General features: G+C 41.4%; 1 pseudogene; it reads left to right on the top strand.

The window, feature by feature from the left end:
• Positions 1 to 1,330: 1,330 nt before the first annotated feature.
• Positions 1,331 to 20,650, top strand: part of LOC104097207 (mitogen-activated protein kinase kinase kinase 20-like) — a 56,939-nt pseudogene continuing 37,619 nt past the window's right edge.

Raw genomic sequence — 20,650 nt, 5'->3', positions numbered from 1 at the left:
ACTAACCCTAGGGGTTGTCAATGACCAACTCGATTTTATCATTGTTAGTCATTACTACCGTTCCCTTATATCTGGTGAAGTAATAATGTGTTGCCAGTTTTACCACAAACCAACCACCTTAAGCTTACTATATAAGAGACAACAAACGTGTTAGGGCTAAGCATTTTATAGATATGAATCACACGTAATATTCCATACTCCTAACGTTATCACCATTTCTATCATGCTTTTGGAAGGCTTCATGTTTCATTCGTCTTATCAAGTTGCTTCTTATTTATGCTCCTCTTTTCTTCTCTCCCTTTGATTTTCTTTTCACTCGCGCCTCATTTTGATCCCTGATCTTAGAATCGTTGAAAAATATTTTGATCAAACCTTTTGTGGGTTGCCTACGTATCATGCCGCCGCATGAATCAGATCATTACGTAGTTTAGGAGGATCGGGAATAAAGTAAATAAACTAACTCTTTTTTTTACTCATAACCTCACAAAAGCTCCTAAAAATATTTTGGATTTCTTTTTGGGAATTCTTGAAAGAAAACTTCTAAAGAGAAAGAAAAAAATTGGATTTCGATTTTTTTAAAATTTGTTTTTTGGATTTTTAGTAAGAGAGACTTCTAAAGAGGAAAGAAAATATTTTTGGATTTTGAATTTTTTCCTTTGAATTTCCGAAAATATTTTTGGATTCAGAGTTTCCTTTTTAATTTTCGAGAGTAAAACTTGTGAAGAAAACGAAAATATTTTGGAATTCAAGATTTTTCTTTTATTTTTTATTTTTAAATTTCTGGACTTCATGTCTCTAAGATAGATTTAAAAGAAAATATTAAATCTAGGGCAGGTATTTTGTTCGAGCCCCGATATAAGGGCTCCTCGCTGTGACTCTGATTCCTTACAGTCACGTTCCTGCTCCATTTGCCTCACCGGGAAACCGGGGTGCTCATTGAACTCAGTTTTACCCGTATACATATATATTTTATGAATTGGAAAATTAATAAATAGTCTCGTGAGCCCTTTGTGAAAGCCGTGATTACCTTAATGAGTAACTGATGTTTTGAACTTCTCATCAAATTTGTACCTATTAATTAACATCTATTAGTCAGATTACTTAATAAAGTGGTAAATAATTTGTTACAAATTACAATAGATGAAAATAACAAATTTTAGAAACTTTAGCTTTAGCTTGTCGGCCCCAAAAACCTTATAACTCAAGAAACACGTAATCATATGTAAATAGGGAAAAGGAAAACTATGTAACTCGTACTCTTAAGTAAGTTACCAAAAACAAAAACCCAGGTTATCAACTTACTATTGAGAGCAAGAGAAAAATTGATACAATGGCAGCGATTACCAATCCAATAATGTGTACGAGAGGCAAAACCATAGGAAGAGGCGGTTTTGGTATCGTCACTTTGGCAACGACAACAAACTTCTCAGTTGATATTCCATCGACAATCGCAGTAAAATCTTCCTTATTTTCATGTTCAAAGTCGTTAAAAAAAGAGAGAGAATTACTATACGAGTTTCATGATGGTGATTATTGTTTAACCTTAAAAAGGGATAACAATTGAATTTATACGCGGTTTTAAGGATATGTGAACTAATTGAATATAAGTGATTGATGATGTTAGATAAGCAAATTAAAGATAGAACAAACAGCCAAATCAGTGATGATACTGAATTCGGGCTTAGTTAAAAGCTTAACAAGTAGCCTGCCTTCGGTTCGGAGCCAACACTTATGAAGAACTTATGAACAAAGATAAGAACCTTGAATAACTTTTAGAAGCAGAGAAAATAGATGCATACTGCCTTGGTATACGTGTTACAATGTGTGTATTGAATAATAAACCTCCCCTTTATATAACAGAGGAGTTTTACCCTAAGTACAATTCTATGAAAGGTAAAGATCTTCCTTTTCGCTAATCACTGATCAACTGTTGATATGGCCCGAGATTCACGCCGTGATATCTGGTCAGGCACGGATATCACTGTCTTTTGTTAATCGTGTACGGACATTTGGCAATGCCTTTCGAGGTCTCGTTAATCGAATCGGGTCCGGGGGCATGGTCTCGATGGCTCCGGGGCAGGTGCTTTGTTCGGGCCTTGATACGGGAGGTTCCCAGCTTTAATTTTGATTCCTTGTAGTTACGTCCTCGCTATGTTTCCCCCACCAGGAAATTAGAGTGCTCCTTAGCCTCGGTTATACCCGTATACAAATAGTTCCATCGTTTCTCAGAGAGTAGGTTTGCCTAAGCGATGAGAAACGATAGATGTTCTCCGATTCCTTCCTCCGTACGTTACGGTCAAAACGAAGAAGTCTAAATGTCCCATCAGTTGCGCCGTTCTGACTTCGGACATGTGTCAACCATCGGATGGTTACCTTCGAATGCGAAGCGACGCGATCCTCCCTATAAAAGTTTCCATCCCCTGTTCTGTTCCTACTTTCTGAACAACCTTCTACCTCCGAATTCCTTAGCTATTATCAACCTTCTTCAAACCTTCATATCTTCATCCTTGATTTTCAATTTCTTATAGTTGTTTTTAGGTTTTTATCCAGATTTCCTTCAAATCTTCATACTCTGTTCTTCATCCTTCAAACTCGATCTTTCAAACCTTTATATTCTTTCTTTAAATTTTCAAACTTCTCCAGATAACAATGGCTAAAACATCTAAATTTGTTCCCCAACAAGTTGCCTCTTCATCTTCCCAACCGGCCACCGGTACTGAGGCTTTTGCTCCTTAAGTATTTTCCCTCGAAACGATAGCCCCCGAAGTGGCTTCCACCGAGTCGGCTGCCACCGAATTGACTCCCGATCCCCTCTTCAAAATGATTATTCCTGTGGGGTTCTCAATTGTGGATGACTTCAAGGTCGAGAAATCCTTGTCCAAGCAGGACCGGGTGAAGAAGCATCAAAGTATATATGCTCTGTGACCGAAGACGTCCTTCTCGTGGTCCGAGAGGACTGTAATTGGGAAGGTAAGGACGTGTTAGTCCCCGAGCTCGAGGACGCTATTACTACCCATGTGGAGGGGTAATTAAGTGTTTACACTTACCCCTTCACGCTGGGCCCAGTAGACCTAGTTGTTTTAGAATTTTGTAATAGATACGAGGCGTGCCTGAGGAAAATCCACCCGTCTCTATAGAGAATCGTGATCCTCCTTCGTTACTTTATGAATAAGACCGAGTCTCGTCAGTTCACCATCGATCATCTACTCCGTTTATACAGTCCCCGAATCTTCTAAGGCGGACTAAACAAGATTACTCGCCGAGCTCCGTAGTGAAGCCAAAGAAAAGAGTGGTTCGTAAGCCCAAGAAGAGCTCCAACTCTCGTGTCATGACCCAATTCCGTACAAGGTCGAGACTGCACCTAACTTCGCCGTTAGGAAAGCCCACAAGCAAAACCACTATTTATTTATCCCTTTCTAATATATTTTTAATTACACTAAATTTCATACAAATGTGATAAGTCCTTTTAAACCAAAATATCAACATAATAAGTACATACTCCGCGGTGATAGAAATGACAAGTACATGTCACGACCCGAAATCTCACTCGTCGTGATGATTCCTATCTCAATACTAGGCAATCGAACATCATCAATAACCCACTAATCTTTTAAATACGAAAAACATCATAATTAAGTTTCAGAGTAAATCCCACAAACATTGGAAATAAACATACTCCCAAAACCCGGTGTCACTGAGTACATGAGCATCTATATATTACAAGACTGGGAAACTCGGTCTATAACAATCTGAGACCAAATACAATAAACAAAAGGATAGGGAAGGAGAGACAAGGTCTGCAAAACATAGCAGCAACCTCTGAATCTCCGAAAACTCAACTGCGTGAAATAATCAACATCCACTGTGTCCGGGATCACCTGGATCTGCACACAAAGTGCAGGGTGTAGTATGAGTACAACCAACTCAGCAAGTAACAATAATAAATAAGGAACTGAAAGTAGCGACGAGCTTCTCAGCTAAGTCCAAATACAGTACTTTCCAACATAAAAGGGTAGGCATGTTCTCAAGTTCAACATTTAAAATTTCACAGTAATTTCATATCAAATTTAACTGAAACAGAAAATAATGTTTTTTCCAAAATTTCCAAAATAGTGATATATGACAGTTGAAATGCAGCAAATAATGAAATTAATGCATCCTCTCAGAGTAACAGTCACTCAGTCCTCCCATTCACTCCAACCTCACAGTCACTCAACACTCGACACTCGCACTTAGTAGGTACATGCGCTCACTAGGGGTGTGTACAGACTGCAGAGGGGCTCCTTCAGCCCAAGAACTATATAAATCCAATCATGGCACATAACAATGAAACATACTATGGCGCACAGCTCGATCCCATAAATATCCTCATAATTAGGCCCTTGGCCTCACTCAGTCATCAACCTCTCCAGTCTCTCGGGCTCAAGATGTCATGAAAATCAGCCCAAAAATGATAATATGATGTATTAATAAATATCAACAGAGACTGAGATATGATATGAAATGAATGAACATGACTGAGTGTGAAATTACAATTTTAACATATAACTCAATCACAGAAATGACCCCAGTGGGTACCAATAATAACAGCATATGTATAAGCATAATATTTAATTTGAGTCTCCGCTCAATTTTCTCTAACACATAGAGAATGTACTGGCATCAACAGATTATTCAACTACACAGTTCGATGGAATTTGACCAAGTCACAATTCCTATGGTGCACGCCCACACGCCCGTCACCTAGCATGTGCGTCACCTCAAAACCAATCACATAACACATAATTCGGAGTTTCATACCCTCAAGACCAAATTTAGAACTGTTACTTACCTCAAATCGTGTAATTCTTTATTCTGCAATGCCTTTGCCTCGCGAATCGGTCTCCAAGCGCCTCGAATCTAGCCACAAAATATTTCAATTCAGCCAATAAAATCTATTGGAATTAATTCCATAAGAAAATACTAATTTTCTAACAAAATCCTAAATTTAGCTCAAAAATCGCCCGTGGGGCCCACGTCTCAGAACCCGACAAAAGATATAAAATCCGAAAGCCCATTCAACCTCGAGTCTAACTATACCAATTTACCAAAATCCGATCTCAACTCAACCTCCAAATCTTCAAATCTTATTTTTGAATCCCTAAGTTTGAATCCCCGATTTACACCTCAAACATATGTAATCTAGTCGGATTATTCGATGATAATTCAATATTATGGAGTAGGAATGATCACAAGTGACTTACCTCAAGATTTCCCGTGATTTCTCGCTCAAAAATCGCCTCACCCGCTCTTGGAAATGTCAAAAAATGACAAAATTTTTCGGACCCTTCTGTTTTGTACACTGCCCAGTGCTTTTGCACTTGCGGCCATATTTTCGCATCTGGGGTGAAAACACCGCATCTGCGAGCCTTGGACCGCATTTGTGCCTTCGCAGGTGCAGAAAATTCCATCGCACCTGCGCCCGCCCTCCCGCTTCTGCCCAAGCGCTTTTGTGCCCACAAGTCCACATCTGCGTCCCCTGCCCAAATACTTCCTGTCCACTTTTGCGGCTCCCTCCCCTCTTCTGTGGGCTCGTCCCACTCCGCAGGTGCGATTACACCAACATCAACAAAACTTCAGCTGGTTCTTCAACTAACTTCCAAGTTCGTTAACCACCCGAATTCAACCCGAGGCCCCCTGGACCTCAACCAAACATACCGACAAGTCTTTTAACATCATACGAACTTATTTGAGTCTTCAAATCACATCAAACAACACTAAAAACACGAATCACACATAGATTGAAGCCTAATGAACTTTGAAACTTTCAATTTCTACAAACGACGCCGGAACCTATCAAATCACGTTCGATTGATCTCAAATTTTGCACACAAGTCATAAATAACATAACAAACTTATTCAAATTTTAATAATCGGATTCCGATCCCGATATCAAAAAGTCAACCCCCGGTCAAACTTCCCAAAAATTCGACTTTCGCCATTTCGAGCCTAATTCCACTACGGACCTCCAAATAATTTTCTGGACACGCTCCAAAGTCCAACATCACCATACAAATCTATTGGAATCATCATAATTCAAATCCGAGGTAGTTTACAAATAAGTCAACATACAGCCAACTTTTCCAACTTAAGTTTTCAATTATGAGACTAAGTGTCTTATTTCATTCCGATATCCTTCCAGACCCGAACCAACTAACCCAGTAAGTTATAAAAAAACTGTAAAGCATAACTTGAGCAGTTAATGGGGGAACAGGGTTATAATACTTAAAATGACCGGTTGGGTCGTTACATTCTCCCCTCTTAAACAAACGTTAGTCCTCAAAAGGGTTTAGAATCATACCTAGACTGTCAAATAGGTGTGGATATTTGCTCTGCATCTCCTGCTCAATCTCCCAAGTAGCTTCTCCGATTGGCTGGCCTCTCCACTGTACCTTCACTGATGCTATGTTCTTTGACCTCAGCTTTCGAACTTGCTGTCTAAAATAATCACCGGCTCCATATCATAAGTCAAATTACCGTCCAGCTGCACTGTACTAAAATACAATATATGAGACGGATCCCGACATACTTTTAGAGCATGAATACATGGAACACTGGATGAACACCTGATAGACTAGGTGGCAAAGCAAGTTCATAAGCCACCTCTCCAATTTTCTTAAGTATCTCAAAAGGCCCAATATACCGAGGGCTCAACTTGCCCTTCTTCCCGAACCTCAACAAACCCTTCACGGGCAAAATCTTGAGCAAAACCTTCTCCCCAACCATGTAAGCAACATCACAGACTTTCTTGTCGGCATAACTCCTCTGCCTAGACTGCGTTGTGCGAAGCAGCTCCTCAATCAATTTAACCTTCTCCAAAGCATCATGAAATAAGTCAGTGCCCAGTAGTCTAGCCTCACCTGGCTCAAACCAGCCCATCTGAATGCTAGATTGGTAGCTGTTATTGTTAGCAAACTCTGCGAGTGGCAGAAACAGATCCCAAGTACCTCCAAAATCTATAACACAAGTGCGTAGCATAACTTCCAGTATCTGAATAGTGTGCTCAGACTGCCCGTCTGTCTGAGAGTGAAATGCTGTACTTAGCTGAACATGTGTACCTAATTCTAGTTGTACTGCTCTCCAAAACAGTGATGTAAACTGCATGCCCCGGTCCAAAATGATGGACACTGGCACACTATGTAGGAGAACAATCTCGCGGATATAAATCTCAGCCAACCCCTTCGAAGAATAATTAGTACCAACGGGAATAAAATGCACAGATTTGGTCAACCGATCCACAATCACCCAAACAACATCAAACTTCCTCAAGGCTCGTGGAAGCCCAACTACGGAATACATGGTAATACGCTCCCATTTCCACTCCGGAATTTCAAGTCTTTGAAGAAATTCTCCCGGCCTCTGATGTTCATACTTTACCTGTTGACAGTTTAAACACCAAGCTACAAACCCAACTATATCTTTCTTCATTCGCCTCCACCAATAGTGCTGCCTCAAATCCTGATACATCTTCGCGGCACCTGGATGAATGGAGTACTACGAACTATGAGCTTCCTGGAGAATTAACTCACGCAACCTATCTACATTAGGAACACATAGCCTGCCCTGCATCCGTAATACACCGTCATCTCCAATAGTGACTTCCTTGATATCACCGTGCTAAACCGTGTCCTTAAGGACAAGCAGATGGGGGTCATCATACTGACTTTTTCTGATACGATCATAAAGAGAAGAGTGAGAGACCACACAAGACAAAACTCGGTTCGGCTCGGAAACATCCAATCTAACAAACTGGTTGGCCAAGGCCTGAACATCCAAGGCTAAAGGCCTCTCCGCTACCAGTAAGTATGCCAAGCTGCCCAAACTCTCCGCTTTATGACTCAAGGCATCGGCCACCACATTGGCCTTTTCGGGATGATGAAGAATGGTGATATCATAATCCTTAAGCAACTCCAACCACTTCCGCTGCCGAAAATTAAGATCCTTCAGTTTAAACAGATATTGTAGACTATGGTGATCGGTATAAACCTCACAATGGACACCATACAAGTAATACCACCAAAGTGTCAAGGCATGAACAATAGCTGCTAACTCAAGGTCGTGGAACGGATAATTCTTCTCATGTACCTTCAACTGTCTAGACGCATAGGCAATCAGCCTACCGTCTTGCATCAACACTGCGCCGAGACCAATACGCAATGCGTCACAATACACAATATAAGACCCTGAACTTGTAGGCAACAATACTAGAGCTGTAGTTAAAGTTGTCTTGAGCTTCTGAAAGCTCTCTTCACACTCATCCGACCACCTGAACGGAGCACCTTTCTGGGTCAATTTAGTCATAGGCGATGCAATAGACGAAAAAACCTCCACGAAGCGATGATAATAACCATCCAAGCCGAGAAAACTCCAAATATCAGTAACTGAAGATGGTATGGGCCAACTCTGAACTGCCTCTATTTTCTTCGGATCCATCTTAATCCCTTCACTGGACACTATGTGTCCCAAGAATGCCACTGAACTAAGCCAGATTTCACATTTAGAGAATTTGGCATATAGTTTTTCCTCTCCCAGCCTCTGCAATACAATACACAAGTGATGTGCATGCTCCTCCTAGCTACGTGAGTACACCAGGATATCATCAATAAATACCACGACAAATGAGTCAAAATACAACTGGAATATGCTATTCATCAGGTGCATTAATGCTTCTGGGGCATTGGTTAGCCCAAATGACATCACAAGAAATTCATAGTGACCATAACGAGTCATGAATGTCGTTTTTAGAATATTCGAATCTCGAATTTTCAACTAGTGATACCCGGATCTCAAATAAATTTTGGAGAATACCCTCTCTACCTGAAGCTAGTCAAATACGTCACCAATACGTGGCAAAGGATATTTATTCTTGATTGTAACTTTGTTCAATTGTCTATAATCCATGCACATCCGCATAGTACCATCTTTCTTTTTCACAAACATAACCGGTGAACCCCAAGGTGACACACTAGGCCTAATAAACCCCTTATTAAGAAGTTCCTGAAGTTGCTCTTTCAATTCTTTCAATTCAGCTGGTGCCATACGATATGGAGAAATGGAAATGGGCTAAGTGCCTTACATCAAGTCAATACCAAAATCAATCCCTGTCGGGCGGCATACCCGGCAAGTCTGCAAGAAATACATCCGGAAAGTCTCTCACCACCGGTACTGAATTAATAGTGGGAGTATCTGCATCAACATCTCTCACAAAAGCCAAATATGACAAACACCCCTTCCCAACCATACGTTAGGCTTCCAAATAAAAAATTACCCCACTAGGAACATGATCTAGAGAACCTCTCCATTCGACCTTCGGCAACCCCGGCATCGCCAACGTCACGATTTTTTCGTGACAGTCCAGAATAGCATGACATGGAGACAACTAATCTATTCCTAGGATTACATCGAAATCAACCATACTGAGCAATAATAGATCAACTCTAGTCTCCAGTCTCCCAATGGTTACCACACAAGACCGATATACACGGTCCATAATAATATATCGCCCACCGGCATAGATACACGAACATGTAAAACTAAGGACTCACGGGGCATATCTAGATAATGAGTATAGTACGATGAAACATACGAATAAGTAGAACCAGGGTCAAATAATATAAAAGCTTCCCTCTGGCATACTGAGACAATACTTGTGATCACTACATCTAAGGCAACAACATCTAGTTTGGAAGGAAAAGCATAGAATTGGGCTTGACCACACCTGATCAGCCTCCCCCTCTTGGGCGACCCCTACCTGACTGAGCCCCACCCCGAGGTGGCTGGGTGGGTGGCGAAGTAACTGGTGCTGAAGTCATAGTCTGACTCCTCTGCAGCACTGGACCTCACGGGCACTGCCTCCATATATGACCAAACTCCCCACACTCAAAGTAACTCCCTGGTACATGTAGTGGTGCGAACTGAATCGGGCCACGAGAACCAGATAACTGCCAGAAGCACCTTTATGAACCATGGCCGGATGATGCCCCACGGTGAACTAGACGACCCGTCTGAGAGTGTCTGTAAGAACGACCCCTACTACGGTAAAAATGACCCCATAAAGGAACACCACTGAAATCACCTAGACCATGAGGCCACTTGTCCTCCCTCTTTCCACGTTCCTGACTATGGACCATCTCTATCTGCCGAGCAATGCCAATGACCTCATCAAAATTAACACCAGATACTCTCTCCCATGTCATAGGTAATCGTAGTTGATATGTGAGGCCATCAATCAACCTCCTAATCCTCTCTCTATCAGTGTGAACCGACCAAACTGCATGATAAGCCAACTCAGAAAATCTCATATCGTACTGCGTCACAAATATGCCATCCTAATGTAACTACTCAAACTGTCTGCGTCGCTCCTCTCTGTGAGACTGCAGCACGAACATCATCAAAAAGAGAATGGAGAACTCCTTCCATGTAAGTGGTACTGCACAAACCAGCCTGAGCCTCTCATAAGCCTCCCACCATCTGAAGGCAGCCGCATAAAACTGAAAAGTAGTGAACGAGACCCCACTGGTCTCCAGAATACCCCTTCTCCGAAGCATCCACTGGCACTTATCCAGAAATCCCTAAGCATCTTCTGACTCAGCACCACTAAATGATGGAGGTCGTAGCCTTCTAAATCTCTCAAGTCTACTCTGCTCATCATCTTCCATAACGGGGACTACCGGGGCCTGAGCATCTGCAACTGGCTGGACTGGTATTGCCCCCGGCATCAGAAGTCCCTGCACTACGTGATCTGGAGTACGGGAAACAGGGGTATGAGTACTTCCCCCCTACCTGAGAAGTGGCAGGTGCGGCTTGGGACGAAACCACCTGAGGAAGACTAGCGCAAACTGTCAATATCTTGGCCAGAGCTTCCTGAAGGCCTGGAATCACAATAGGTGCAGTTGGTGCCTGAGCTGGTTCTGCCAGCTCAACTGTATCCGGAATCTGCTCATGAGTTAGAGCAACTGGTGGTACTACAGGTGCTACTCCAACTGCTGCATGAGCTACACCTCGACCTACAACCTCGGCCCCGGCCCCGGCCTCTCACGGCCCTAACTGGTGGCACTGGTGGTTGACCGTCCGATCCGGTAGTACGTATCCTCACCATCTGTGAGAGAATAGAATAACATAAATTTAATTTTCGGAATCAACAAATTCACATGAAAGAATACAAGAAAGTGAAATTTTCCTAAGGGTTCGGCAGCCTCTCGAAGATAAGTACAGACATCTCCGTACTGATCTGCAAGACTCTACTAAACCTACTCATGACTCATGAGACCAATGTAACCTAGGCTCTGAGACCAACTTGTTACGACCCAAAATATCACCCGTTGTGATGGCACCTATCTCAATACTAGGCAGGCCGACATCATCAATAACCCACAAAATATTTTAAATACGAAAAACGTCATAATTATGTTTAAGAGTAAATCCTACAAACATTGGAAATAAACATACTCCCAAAACTCGGTATCACTGAGTACATAAACATCTATACAGTACAAGTCTGGGAAACCCGTTCTATAATAATCTGAGATCAAATATAATAAACAAAAGGATAGGGAAGGAGAGACAAGGTCTACAAAAAATAGCAGCTACCTCCGAATCTCTGAAAAATCAATTACGTGAAAGAATCAACACTCACTGTGTCTGGGATCACCTGGATCTGCACACGAAGTGCAGGGTGTAGTATGAGTATAACCAACTCAGCAAGTAACAATAATAAATAAGGAACTGAAGGTAGTAACGAGCTTCTCAGCTAAGTCCAAATACAGTACTTTCCAACATAAAAGGGTAGGCATGCTCTCAAGTTCAACATTTAAAATTTCACAGTAATTTCATATCAAATTTGACTGAAAAGAAAATAATGTTTTTTCCGAAATTTTCAAAATAGTGATATATGACAGCTGAAATGCAGCAAATAATGAAATCAATACATCCTCTCAGAGTAATAGTCACTCAGTCCTCCCATTCACTCTTTCCTTACAGTCACTCAGCACTCGACACTCGACACTCGCACTCAGTAGGTGCATGCCCTCATTGGGGGTGTGTACAGACTCCAGAGGGGGTCCTTCAGCCCAAGCGCTATATCAAGCCAATCATGGCATAAAACAATGAAATATGCTATGGCGCGTAGCTCGACCCCATAAATATTCTCACAACTAGGCCCTCGCCTCACTTAGTCATCAACCTCTCCAGTTTCTTGGGCTCAAGATGTCATGAAAATCATCCCCAAAATGATAATATGATGTATTAATAAATAGCAACAGAGACTGAGATATGATATTCATGAATGAACATGGCTGAGTGTGAAATTACAATTTGAACACATAACTCAATAACATAAATGACCCAAGTGGGTAACAATAATAACAACATATGTCTAAGCATAATTTTTAATGAGTCTCAGCTCAATTTTCTCTCTGGTATCCACATATTATTCAACTACACAGTTCCATGGAATTTGACCAAGCCACAATTCCTACGGTGCACGCCCACACGCCCATCACCTAACATGTGCGTCGTCTCAAAACCAATCACATAACACATAATCCAGGGTTTCATACCCTCAGGACCAAATTTAGAACTGTTACTTACCTCAAATCGTGTAATTCTATATTCTGCAATGCTTTGCCTCACGAATCAGTCTCCAAACACCTCAAATCTAGCCACAAATAATTTGATTCAGTCAATAAAATCTATTAGAATTAATTCCATAAGAAAATACTTATTTTCCAAAAAAATCTGAAATCTAGCTCAAATATCGTTGGTGGGGCCCACATCTCGGAACCCGACAAAAGTTACAAAATCCGAAAGCCCATTCAACCTCGAGTCTAACCATACCAATTTTAACAAAATCCGAACTCAACCCGACATCCAAATCTTCAAATCTTATTTTCAAATCCGTAAGTTCAAATCCCCGATTTACACCTCAAAAACATGTAATCTAGTCGGATTATTCGATGATAATTCAATATTATGGAGTAGAAATGATCACAAGTGACTTACCTCAAGATTTCCCATGATATCTCGCTCAAAATTCGCCTCACCCGCTCATGGAAATGTCAAAAATGACAAAATTTCTCGGACCCTTTTGTTTTGTACACTGCCCAGTGCTTTCGCACATGCAGCCATATTTACGCATCTGCAGTCCCTCTTCTGCGGTGAAAACACCGCATCTGCGGAAGTCACTTAGCCCAGCTTCCTCCGCTTCTGCGAGCCTTGGACGGCATCTGCGGCTTCGCAGGTGCGGAAAATTCCATCGTACCTGTGCGCATGCCCGCACCTGCGCCCGTCCTCCCGCTTCTACGCAAGTGATTATGCGCTCACAAGTCTGCATCTGCGGCCCCTGCCCAAATCCTTCCTGGCCGCTTCTGCGGCTTCCTCCCCACTTCCGCGGGCTCGCACATGTGGTTACCACTCCGCAGGTGCCATTACACTACCAACAGCAAAACATCAGCTGCTTCTTCAACTTACTTCCAAGTCCGTTAACTACCCGAATTCAACCTGAGGCCCCCGGACCTCAACCAAATATACCAACAAGTCTTACAATATCATACGAACTTAGTCGAGTCTTCAAATCACATCAAGAAATACTAAAAATATGAAACACACATAGATTCAAGCCTAATGAACTTTGAAACTCCCAATTTCTACAAACGATGTCGGAACCTATCAAATCACGTCCGATTGACCTCAAATTTTGCACACAAGTCATAAATGAGATAACAGACCTATTAAAATTTCCAAAATCTAATTCCGATCCTGATATCAAAATGTCAACCTCCCGGTCAAACTTTCCAAAAATTCGACTTTCGCCATTTTGAACATAATTCCACTACTGACCTCCAAATAATTTTTCGGACACGCTCCTAAGTCCAAAATCACCATACGGAGCTATTGGAATAATCAGAATTAAAATCCGAGGGCGTTTACACATAAGTCAATATTCTGTCAACTTTTCCAACTTAAGTTTTCAATTATAAGACTAAGTGTCTCATTTCACACCGACATCCTTCCGGACCCGAACCAACTAACCCGGTAAGTCATAAAATAACTATCAACCATAACTTGAGCAGTAAATGGGGAAACGAGGTTATAATACTCAAAACGACCAGTCGGGTCGTTACAGTTCAACAGTACATAAGTGCTACCAATCCCCAAAACCTGGTGTCATAAGTACATGAGCAATCTAGAGAATATACCAAACTACTAAAAACTATTGTCCAAAAGTAATAGACAGGAATAGTAAATAAGATGGAAACGGACTCTGGTTCTGCTGATCGTAGAAAGGCAAGCATCTCACCCCTAAGTCTCCGTAGATGGTCGGCTACGCGTCCACGTGACCACTGATAGAATCTGTCTCAGTACCTGCACATAAGTGGAGAAGTGTAGCATGAGTACGAAGAACAACGCGTACCCAGTAAGTATCTAGTCTAACCTCGAAGAAGTAGTGACGAGGGGTCGACTTGATACTTACTAGAGGTCAATAATAATAATGAAAGTGCATAAAGTAGACATGGTGAACATACAACACGTATCAATGAGAAAAATATAATCAACTGCAATACATACAACAGGAGTCCGTAACACATCACCAACATCTCATAACTAGCTGTGAAGACCCTAACTCAATTATATCCTAATTGGAACCCGTTTTGATTATTAAGCACGAAGTTACCGAGGAGAACGGCCCGATCACATAAGAAAAGTGGTACTTAGTACTGCCGAGTCGAATGACCCGATCCCATAAGAATAGTGTTGCCATCTTACTATCGAAGCGACAGACCCGATCCCATAAGAGTGGTGTTACCATACTGCCGAGGCGAATGACCCGATCCCATAAGAGTAGTATTACCATACCACCAAGGCAAACGACCTGATCCCATATGAGTGGTGTTACCATACTACCGAGGCGAACGACCCGATCCCATTATAGTAGAGAAGTTTACCTCGCTCGCGAAAGTACTTGCGAGACGAGAGGATATAGACATTTCATAGTTATTAAGTATTCCTTAGTTTTCCAAAATAAGAAGGCTAAGTCGATAATTGCAACTTTAAAATCCCTAGTCTCAGCTCTATTCAAGACAGTCAATACGCAAGATAAACACAACGGTACAATTAAAAGCATGATGTGGATCTAAGTCTACCCGGACATATCATGGAATATAGCTACGCATGTACTCTCGTAACCTCTTGCGTACGTAGCTCCCCACACAAGTAATACACAACAAGAAACACCTAAGGGGATGAGTTCCTTCTTGAAAGGTTAGGCAAGAGACTTACCTCATTCCCAAGCTCACTTTCGGTCCACTAATCCGCTCTAAAATCCCCAAGTCGATGTTGAACAATCGGAAACTAGTCAAATATTATATAATTTAATCAATATATACTCAAAAGTTCATAATTTAGCTATTAGAGTAATTACCCAACCCAAATTGGAAGATTCTTAAAATTCGCCCTCGAGCCCACATGCCCGGATTTTGGAAATTTTCGAAGATAAATATCACTCATAGCCTCACGAACTCAAATATATAATTTTTACTTAATTCCATAACCAATTACGTGGCTAATCTCATTTTTACCAAAACCCCAGGTTTTTCACAAATTTCCCAAGTTTTCACAATTTCCCATGTTTAATCTACCTAAAATCTACATAATTAACATGAAAATGGGTGGGAGTTACTTACCTTAGAATGTTTATGAGAATCCCCCTCTAAAGTGCTCTCAAAATCTCCCAAGACTAAATAAAAATGTGAGGAAAAAGGTCTAAGTCCCGTTATCAAAGCCCGTGCACCAGTTGTAGATGTCGCATTTGCAACATCTAGTTCGCAAATGTGACAAAAGCATTGCAATTACGAAGTATGATCATTTATGTCCAGGTCGCATTTGTGACGAAAAGCTTCGCAATAAGTGGTGCTGATTGCAAAAGCGAAGGAAAAGCTCGCAAATGCGAGTCCTGCATTGCCCAGGATTCATCGCAATTGCAAAGCCCACCTCGCAGATGTGAACAAAACCTCGCATTTGCGATACTTGAGGAACCATAAAAAAAGCAACAAAACTGAAGTCCTTCCACCCCTCCAAACGCATCTAAAACTCACCCGAACCCTCGGGGCTCCACACCAGACATCCACACAAGTCTTAAAACATCATACAAACTTGCTCGCGTGATCGAAACACCGAAATAACCTCTAGAATCATGAATCAAATGCCAAAACGCATGAATCGAATCATGAGACTCAAAAACTTCTAAAAGCACTTTCGCACGTCCGATTCCTATCAAATCAACTCGGAATGATGCCACATTTTGTGTGCAAGTCTTAAATCACCATACGGAACTACTCCCAGGCTCGAAATCCCAGACGGACCTCGATAACACCAAATTCTACTCCAAACCAAACTTAAAGAACTTGGAAAACCTTTAATGCGCCAACTTTCAATATTACGCGTCGAAACGCTCTCGGTCATCCGAAACTCGATCCGATCACACGCCCAAGTCCAAAATTACCATACAAACTTATTTGGACCGTCAAATACCAGTTACGTGGTCGTTTACTCAAAACATTGACTCAAGTCAAACTTAACCATCATATGCTACTATTAAGGAACTAAATGTTCCGATTTCAACCCGAACCCTTCCAAACCCGAACTAATCATCCCCGCAAGACATAAAACATAGAAGCATATACGGGGAGTCTTAATTAGAAGAACATGTATCTAAAAAGAAAAATCACTGATGGGGTCGTTACATTCTCTACCTCTTAAACAAATGTTCGTCCTTGAACGGGTCTAGAATCATACCTGGAGTGCTGAATAAGAATAGATATCTGCTCCGCATGTCCTCCTCGACCTCCCAAGTCGCTTCCTTGACTGATTGACTCCTCTATTGGACCTTTACCGCATCAATCTTCTTGGACCTCAACTAGCAAACCTTCCTGTCAATAATGGTAACTGGATCCTCTTCATAACCCAAACTCTCATCTAGTTGAACCATGCTATAATCTAGTGCATGCGACCAGTCGGCATGATACCTCCGGAGAATAGACACATGGAAGACCGAATGAACTCCTTATAGACTAGGAGGCAAAGCTAGCTCATAAGAAACCTCCCAAACTCACCTCAATACCTCAAATGGGCCAATAAACCTTGGGCTCAGCTTTCCCTTCTTCCCGAACCTCATGATTTCCTTCATCGGCGAAACATTCAAGAGAACCTTCTCGCCCACCATAAATGATAAATCACGTGCCTTCTCATCTGCGTAACTCTTCTGTCTTGATTGTGTTGTGCGGAGTTGATCCTAAATAAACTTTACCTTTTCCAAGGCATCCTTTACCAAATCAGTACCATATAACTTAGCCTCGCCGGGTTCAAACCATCCGATAGGTGAACGACATCGCCGACCATATAATGCCTCAAATGGAACCATCTCGATGCTGGATTGATAACTCTTGTTGTAAGAAAACTCAACCAAGGGCAAAAATCTATCCCACTGACCCTTAAAGTCAATGACACATGCTCTGAGCTCTACCCGGGTACCTAATTCACTATGTACTGCTCTCCAAAAGTGCGAAGTGAACTGAGGTACTCTATCTTAAATGATGGAAACAGGCACACCATGTAACCGAACAATCTCCTAAATGTAAATCTGGGCCAATCTCCCTGAAGAATACATAGTCACAACCAGAATAAAGTGTGCCAACTTGGTCAACCTGTCGACAATAACCCAAACTGCATCAAACTTCCTCAACGTCCGTGGAAACCCCACTAAAAATCCATAGTAATGCGCTCCTATTTCTACTAAGGTATAACCATCTGGTAAAGTAGGCCATGTGGCCTCTCGTGCTCATACTTGACCTGCTGGCAATTTAGACATCTCGCCACATACTCAACAATGTCCTTCTTCATCCGCCGCCACCAATAATGTTGCCTCAGGTTGCGATACATCTTTGTAGCCCCTACATAAATAGAATAGCCAGAACTATGTGCCTCTTCTAAAATTTTCTCCCTCAAGCTATCAACATTAGGAACGCATATGCGACCTTGGAGCCGTAGAACACCATCTTCACCGATAGTAACCTCCTTGGCACCACCTTGTAGTACCTTTTCACTGAGAACCAACAAGTGCGGATCATCGTATTGACGAGCCTTGATCCGCTCGAGTAATAAAGACTGAGCCATGACACATGCAAGAATCCGACTGGGTTCTAAAGTATCCAACCTCATAAGTCTATTAGCTAAGGACTAAATTTCCAAAGCCAATGACCTCTTCTCTACTGAAATGAATGCCAAACTGCCCATACTCTCAGCCTTTCTGCTCAAGGCATACGCAACCATATTTCCCTTGCCCGGATGATTAAGGATGTCAATATCATAGTCCTGTAGTAACTCAAGCCACATTCGCTACCTCAAATTAAGATCCATGTAATTGAACAAATTCAACAAGCGGCGATGATCAGTGTAAACCTCACAGGACACCCCATAAAGATAATGCCTCCAGATCTTGAGAGCATGAACTATCGCAGCCAACTCCAAATCATGAACGGGGTAATTCTTCTCGTGGGGCTTCAGTTGACGTGAAGCATATGCAATAACTCACCCCTCCTGCATCTATACACAATCCAGGCCACTGCGTGAAGAGTCGCAATATACAATATACATTCCTGAACCAGAAGGCAACACTAACACTGGTGCTGTAGTCAAAGCTGTCTTGAGCTTATGAAAGCTTGCCTAGCAATCTTCGGACCTTCGGAACAGAGCACCCTTCTTGGTCAATCTAGTCAAAGGTGATGCAATAGATGAGAAGCCCTCCACAAGCCGGCGATACTAACCTGCTAACCCCAAGGAAACTCTTGATCTCGGTCGTTGTGGTAGGACGAGGCCAACTCTTGACTGCCTCGATATTCCTAGGATCTACCTTAATACCCTCGCCTGATACAACATACCCCAAGAATGCCACAGAATCTTACCAGAACTCGCACTTGGAGAACTTAGCATATAGCTTCGGTTCCCGCAAGGTCTGAAGCACAACTCTCAAATGTTGCTCGTGCTCCTCCATAATACGCGAGTAGATCAATATGTCGCCAATTAAGACAATGACAAAAGAATCAAGATACGGCCTGAACACTCAATTCATCAAATCCATAAATGCTGCCGGGGCATTAGTCAAGCCGAAGGACATCACCAAAAACTCATAGTGACCATATCTAGTCTGGAAGGCCGTCTTCGAAACATCCGAAGCACAAATATTCAACTGATGATACCCATATCTCAAGTCGATCTTAGAGAACACCCTGGCAACCTACAACTGGTCAAACAAATCATCAATACGCAGCAATAGGTGTTGATACCCAATTTTTCCCTCATATTTTCTCAAATAATATATATACTTTCAAATATCATTTTTTGTATCATTATTTAGTTTACAAATATATACGAGGATTTTCTTTAATTTTCCATAATATTTAGAGTTTTAAATTGATTTCCTGTACTTAAATTACTTGAATAATTCTTAATTACTCTTTCAAATTATTTTGTGATGACTTAGTTAGCTAAAATTATTATTTGCACCTATAACTCAGGTTTCAAATATTTTAACTTCATTTTTGTTTATAATTACATTAGTATTTTAAAGGCGATTTGCACAATTTTGCAGTAATAGCCCGTATTCATACATAAATGCTCTTTATTTATATTATTTGTGCCAAAATATAATTTTATATTTTTTATAATACTAAGTTATTATTTTTAATCATTTTAGTACATAAATAATATTCTTTTTATTTATTAATCATTTTTATAAGTTACTTTCGATAAATATTGCCTATTTAAATAATAGTCCAGATTTAAACTAATATTTTGGACCAAAATTGGCCCAGTATCCTTAGCCCAACCCCCTGGCGCAAGACCAAATGACCCCTTTAATTATAACACGGTCGGGACCCATTACGCGACCCGCCCGCTTCTCCTCTAATCCTGGCCGTTGATCTCAAATGATCAACAGCCCATAGCCCCCTGTTTTAATTAACCTAACTCGCCCCAAAACCCTATCATTTCCTCCCAGACGCCGACTTTGAATCTTCTCTTCTCCTCTCCTCAGAAACCATAGCCGACCTTTCAATTTTCTCCAAATCCGTCTCAATCATGGATTCTTCCCATGATTTCCTTACCTTTAATGTGCTATCTTGGCACTACTTGCAAGGCTATGATATCACTTAGTATTTGCCTAAACTTGGCAAGTACTATCTCTCATATTTGGGTCCGTTCAACTTCAATCGCTTGAATCTGGACAGTATTTAGTCCATATACATCATGACCAGGCTATATGGGTTCGATTAGCCAGGATTTTCGGCCAATTTCTGATTTCTGTCAACTAGGGATTACCTATTTTTTTCCCTAGTCCAATTTTTATTGATTATGCATGTTATTACTTCCTTATTTATGTTTGATTTTACAGTGTTTCCTTGTTCGATTTTTGTCACTATATAAACCCCTCCCCATTCCCCTTTGAGAAAAGACCTGAATCGCTAGACTTTCACTAAATATTGGAGCAATCACTTTATTGTTCTCTTGTTCTATACCTTGATTCTTGGCCGGATGAAAGCCAAGGCCACCGGGATTCAAC

The sequence above is a fragment of the Nicotiana tomentosiformis genome, chromosome 3 (assembly GCF_000390325.3).
Source record: "Nicotiana tomentosiformis chromosome 3, ASM39032v3, whole genome shotgun sequence".
Taxonomy (NCBI): domain Eukaryota; kingdom Viridiplantae; phylum Streptophyta; class Magnoliopsida; order Solanales; family Solanaceae; genus Nicotiana; species Nicotiana tomentosiformis.
Note: the sequence above shows the minus strand (reverse complement) of the source record. Positions and strands in the feature narration are given on the sequence as shown.